Source organism: Oncorhynchus mykiss, chromosome 2 (assembly GCF_057628025.1).
Source record: "Oncorhynchus mykiss isolate SJ-2025 chromosome 2, ASM5762802v1, whole genome shotgun sequence".
In the NCBI taxonomy this organism is placed as follows: domain Eukaryota; kingdom Metazoa; phylum Chordata; class Actinopteri; order Salmoniformes; family Salmonidae; genus Oncorhynchus; species Oncorhynchus mykiss.
In genome coordinates, this window is record NC_143023.1 from 11,366,688 (window position 1) to 11,372,687 (window position 6,000).

Sequence of the window (6,000 nt, forward strand, 5' to 3'; positions counted from 1 at the left end):
GCACCTGAATGCTTCTCAATCCATCGCTTCTGCCAATGTAGCACTTCCGCACCTGCGGTGAGAAGTGGCAGAGCTGGAGCTGTGTTTGTCAGACCATGAGACATGCCAAACATCCGTCTTCTCACAAAGGTACAATCACCACTCTATTGAGAGATGAGACTTGTTTTCCTCTACGACCCACACAAGTGGCAGGAGACTCATCTGAAGTCGCTACCATTAATATGCCAACTTCTGTTTGGTAGAGTCCCAACTGTTTGGGCTACAAACTATTGGGACCCCACTGTGGAAAGGGGAGAACACGATGGTGCTCTCCGTTTTGCGCTGTAACACCATAAGTGTCACCGGGACTCATCTAAAGGTAACCGGTACCGGTTTAAAAAACAAACAAATAGAAGTACAGTATGAAGGTTGTTTTGTGCCTACACAGAAAAGAGGTTCAATCTGTGCATATATTTATTTTCTGAGATTTTTAATATCTCGTAGTTTTAGGACAGACACTTCAAAACCTTGATTTGTATCATTTATTTTTGCACTGTCCTTTTTTCCATTTATGAATGTATTATTCAATGCATTTCTATGGGCTTTAGCAGCGAAAATCAATATTTTATCATTTATTTGGGGATACCTAAAGGGGTCCTAAAAGTCTAAAACAAATAGCTAAATGATCCATAGTATCACCACCTTAAAACCCCCACCCATTGTCTTAGACTATAAAGAAATAAACATTTTGGCCCTATTGCTTCTAAATTTAAATTCAATACTCGGACATCTATTTGGCAGTGCTTAGTACTGATTATAGGAAACAAGAGTTGGTTCATCTTTTTAAAGCTGTTTTATAACATTTCACGTTCAAGAATGGTTTGTAGTTTGTAAAGTCACATTTCACAATTCAAATTCCCCCCAGGAAACAGTGGTTGACCTGACAGGTAAAACGCCTCACGACTCCGACCGAAGGTGGCTCCCCTTCCCGTTCGGGTGGCGCTCGGCGGTCGTTGTCGCCAGCCTACTAGCTGCCACTGATTCTTTGCTCCCCCTCCTTATGTGTTTATTGAGTACACCTGTTTTGAGTTGGTTATAATTAGTGAGGCTTTATTAGTCAGCCGGCCCGCCTGGTTCTTTGTGTGGGATTGATTATTGTAACCCTGGTGTTTGCATTAGATGTACATGTTAGTGTATTTAGTGCTAGACTGTTTTCGTTTCCCTGTGTCTGGGGCATTTGCTCTGAGGCCCCGTAAGTGGGGTGACCGTAGTTCACCGTGTGTGCATTAAAAAAGGACTTTATTGAACTCTGCTTTCCTGCGCCTGATTTCACACTCACGACACCCAGGACCTTACAGAATCCCGCACCAAGAACGAATGGAGTCAGCAGGAGCAGCGGCCAACCCTCTCCCATCGATGGAGGAACGGGTCCTACACCATACCACCGTTCTCCATTGGATCGGAACGGCTAGGAATCAGGTGATGGAGAGAATGGACCGATGGGAGAGAAGTGGTCTCCTCTCTCCACCTTCGGCTCCCCCAGCTCAGGACTCCCCATCCCCCGGCTCCAGCGCTCTCTGTCTTACACTCCCGAGGGTTTATGATGGAGCGGCGGTAGGGTGCCAGGGGTTCTTACTCCAGCTGGAACTGTACCTGGCCACCGTCAGACCCACTCCCTCGGGAGCGGAGAGGGTGAGTGTACTCATCTCCTGCCTCACGGGTCGTGCTCTGGAGTGGGCGAACGCAGTCTGGAATGGCCCAGACTCAGCGAAGGAGCACTACCCAGAGTTTTCCCGCCATTTTCGCGCCGCGCCGAGATTGACATGTCCATCCGACTGGACAATGTGCTGGCTGCGGGCGGGCGTTCGGAGAGGGTCCTGTGTGTTCCACCACCCAGCACCTCCGCTCCCGTTCCGATGGAGTTGGGAGGGGCTGTGCCGAGGGGTACCGGAGGAGGAGGCTCCCCCTGCACCAGCTGTGGTCGGAGAGGACACACGGCCGATCGGTGCTGGGGGGGTCCGTCTGGGAGTCGAGATGGCAGGCGGAACACTTCTCGATCACCCCAGGTGAGTCGGCACCAAACTCACCCAGAACCCCCTGTTGGTCACATGTTTGTCTTGATTTTTTTTCTTACATTTTTTCCCTCTTCCCAGCATAGGGTGCTAGTCGATTCAGGCGCAGCTGGGAACATTATGGATCCCGGACTCGCTCTTAAATTAGGTGTTCCGCTTGTGCCGATAGATTCTCCCTTTCCCGTGCACTCCCTAGCTAGCCGGCCATTAGGGTCAGGGGTGGTCAGGGAGACCAGCGTATCAGTCTCTATATTATTGATCTTTACGATCTTTACTAGATCTTTACTATAGACTACTGAGGTATTCTATATGTGAAACTCTGTCTGCAATTGCTAACGGGTTTTATACCAAGGTTCCTGTGTCTGTGTCATCTATCTGGAAGACTGATTGTTAAACTTACATCACCCCAGGCAAAGGACCACCCAACACTAGTTTTAAGTTCCTCGGCCTCCACATCACCAAGGACGTGTCATGGACCAACACCACCACCCCTGTTGTCAAGAGGGCACAACAGAATGCCGCCCCGGGTCCTCTCCAAATACTAGCCCTGCACCATCAAGAATGTCCTGACCGTTTGCATCCCGGCCTGGTACGGGAATTGATCTGTCTACGACCGCAAGGCCCTCCAGCGGGAGGTGAAGACGACCAGGTACTGTACATCATGGGACCATGCTCTCACCCATCCAGTACATCTACACAAAACAGAGGAAGTCATGCAGCATCATCCAGGACCCCACACGCCCCAGCCACAAGCTGTTCTGTCCCTCCCTTAACATCTGGCATGAGGTCTGATACCAACAGGCTCAGAGACAGTTTCTATCTACAAGCCATCAGACTGCTGAACAATTGAACTGGACTGACCACCTGCTCTGATTCTCCTCCACTTAGCACACATGCACTCACTCATGCACACACCCACACAAACATACACAGATATACATTCATGATGCACACACATCACAACTGCTGCTACCAGACTCTTGTCATACTGCTCAGTTTATACACTGCCCCCCATCCCCACCTTCTCCAATAAAAATGTAAATATTAGTCTAGAATATTGTGCCTTCTTGAATTACACTTATGCTGCTGTAAAATGTTTTCTGTTCTATTGAGCCATGTAATTTATGTTTGTATTCTTAACATTTGTTATGTCTTATTGTTATTGCATTATGGATAAGGAACCTACAAATAAGCATGTCTTTGGATACTTAAGTAGTTGTTTGGGGTATCTGTACTTTACTATTTATATTTTTGACAACTTTTACTTCACTATATTCCTAAAGAAAATAATATACTTTTTACTCCATACATTTTCCATGACACCCCAAAGTACTTTTGAATGCTTAGCAGGACAGGAACAGACCAATTCACACTAAACACACATGCTTCGTTTGTAAATTATGTCTGAGTGTTGGAGTTTGCCCCTGGCTCTCCGTAAATTTATAAAAAATGAAAATTGTGCCGTCTGGTTTGCTTAATATAGTGAATTTTTTATTATTTATACTTTTACATTTGATACTTAAGTATATTATAGCAATTACATTTGTTACTGGTACTTCAGTATATTTAAAACCAAATACTTTTTTAGACTTTTACTCAAGTAGTATTTTACTGGGTGATTTTCACTTTTACTTGAGTCATTTTCTATTAAGGTATCTTTACATTTACTCAAGAGTACTTTTTCCACCACTGGGCGTGTCCAATAAGGACCAGAGTCCTGACCTAATGCGTCTTTGCTAAATCAGACAGTTGTTGATGTAGTTTTCAATTATTGATTAGTTACTACTCTCTCCAGTTAGAAACTCGATATTCATCACCATGTCCTCAGTGTGACAGCAATAAATGTGTTCTGTTGTGGTGTCTAAACTGTACCAGCAGATGGCAGCATATAGACAGACAAAGATCATGGGGAAAGGCAAAGGAAAATGTGAAAACAGCTCGAGGCTTAACTACAACTTGTGTATAGTCACAACAACCAACGTAACAATACTCGAAATAGGCAATACAATTACATGAAAACAAAAGTAAATCTTATACATGTGTTAATACTGCTAAGAAATTTAAGTATGGACACTTTATTTTACTAGGCAAGTCAGTTAAGAACCAATTCTTATTTTCAATGACGGCCTAGAAACAGTGGGTTAACTGCCTGTTCAGGGGCAGAACAACATTTGTCAGCACTGGGGTTTGAACTTGCAACCTTCCGGTTTTTAGTCCAACGCTCTAACCACTAGGCTACCCTGAGGAGGGTTCCCTTGTATTAACACACAATGCCTCTCCCCACTGCACTCTCAACCTGTCCCTGGCCATGCAATCACCTTCAGTTTGTTAAGTTCACCCTGAACCTTAATACAAGGCTCCTATCTGGGAACCCTCCTCATCACGAATAAATAAATGCAAAACAGGACTTAATCAATTAATTCATAATTGACTTGAGTTTGACTGCGCAACATATTGTGACCTTGTTATTTAGAATATTCATAGTGATCTTTTTTTGTTTTAAGTCCGCTATACATCCAAATGTTATGGAGGCCAAAAGATCACTGTCACACTCCATGGTAACCTTCATGAAACGCACATCCGCTTTGTTGTTTGCATTGTTCTTTATGATTATATAATGGGTGGGTCTAATTCTGAATGCTGATTGGTTTAAACCGCATTCCAGCCTTAAAACCGCATTCCAGCCGGTGTGTATTTCACAAGTTACCACCGGCTAAATCTATAACGTTAAAATGCCTCTTTGCTTTGTTCCATTTGCCTGCGAAATCCACTGTTTCATCAGCCCAGCCAAGCAATTTATAAACCTGATCACCACTATAAAAAGCATCTAGACATTACCTCAAGTTTCTTTTAGACTAACATTTTGTTTTCAACAGCAGAGATTTGTATAAACCTTGGGGTCTGTCTCTCCGACTTTGGCAACATTGTTTCAATACTTAAATTCGATCTCCAGTCTCATAGTAATGAACGTGTCGGGAGGAGACAAACAGGCAGGCCGCGTTTCTCAGCCAGTCGAAATCATGAATCAGCTGGCCTAATTTTTATGGATTTAAACAAAGAAAATATAAATTGAAAGCAGGTCAAACAAAACGTATGTGGTTTTTACAGCTTCAGTTTGAAGTGATTGTGTTAGCTGTGTTGTTGACTAGCTCCTCTGAACAACAATGTCCTGACGAGAGAGCACATTTCCTATGCCAGGTGAAATCGCGGCTTATTAGCTCATTGTTACGGATGTATCCAAATGTCACTAGAAAACTGCGTAAACAAATGCAAATACAGCTACTTTGTTGTTTTCTGGCTGCACTGTTTGATGTGACTGAAAGTTAACCGTAATTGGCTAGCTAGCAAGCAAGGGATGTGAATGTTGTCAGCGAGTATGGCAATAGAACATTTAGATCGAAAGACTGGGTCGTGTCCATAGATACGGAACAAAAAGACTGAACGACTGGGTTGCGTCTCTGGCAACCGAACCGATACAACGAACGACGCCGGCTGGGTAGCAACCCTAGATTTGTGTCGGGACTATATCTTGTGGTGGATGAAATAGTATGAATAAATTAATCAAAATTACATTTTTAATTCAAATATGTCACGGGGGCCCCGCAGGGGTGTGTGCTCAGTCCCCTCCTGTACTCGAAGCATTGCGAAGAGCTGCTGGCAAACGCACGAAAGTGCTGTTTGAATGAATGCTTATGAGCCTGCTGCTGCCTACCACCGCTCAGTCAGACTGCTCTGTCAAATATCAAATCATAGACTTAATTATAGCATAATAACACACAGAAATACATAGGTCATTAATTAAGGGTCATTAATATGGTCAAATCCGGAAACTATAATTTCGAAAAAAAAACGTTTATTCTTTCAGTGAAATACTATATATTCTGTATTTTATCTTAACAGTTGGCATCCATAAGTCTAAATATTACTATTACATTGCACAACCTTCAAT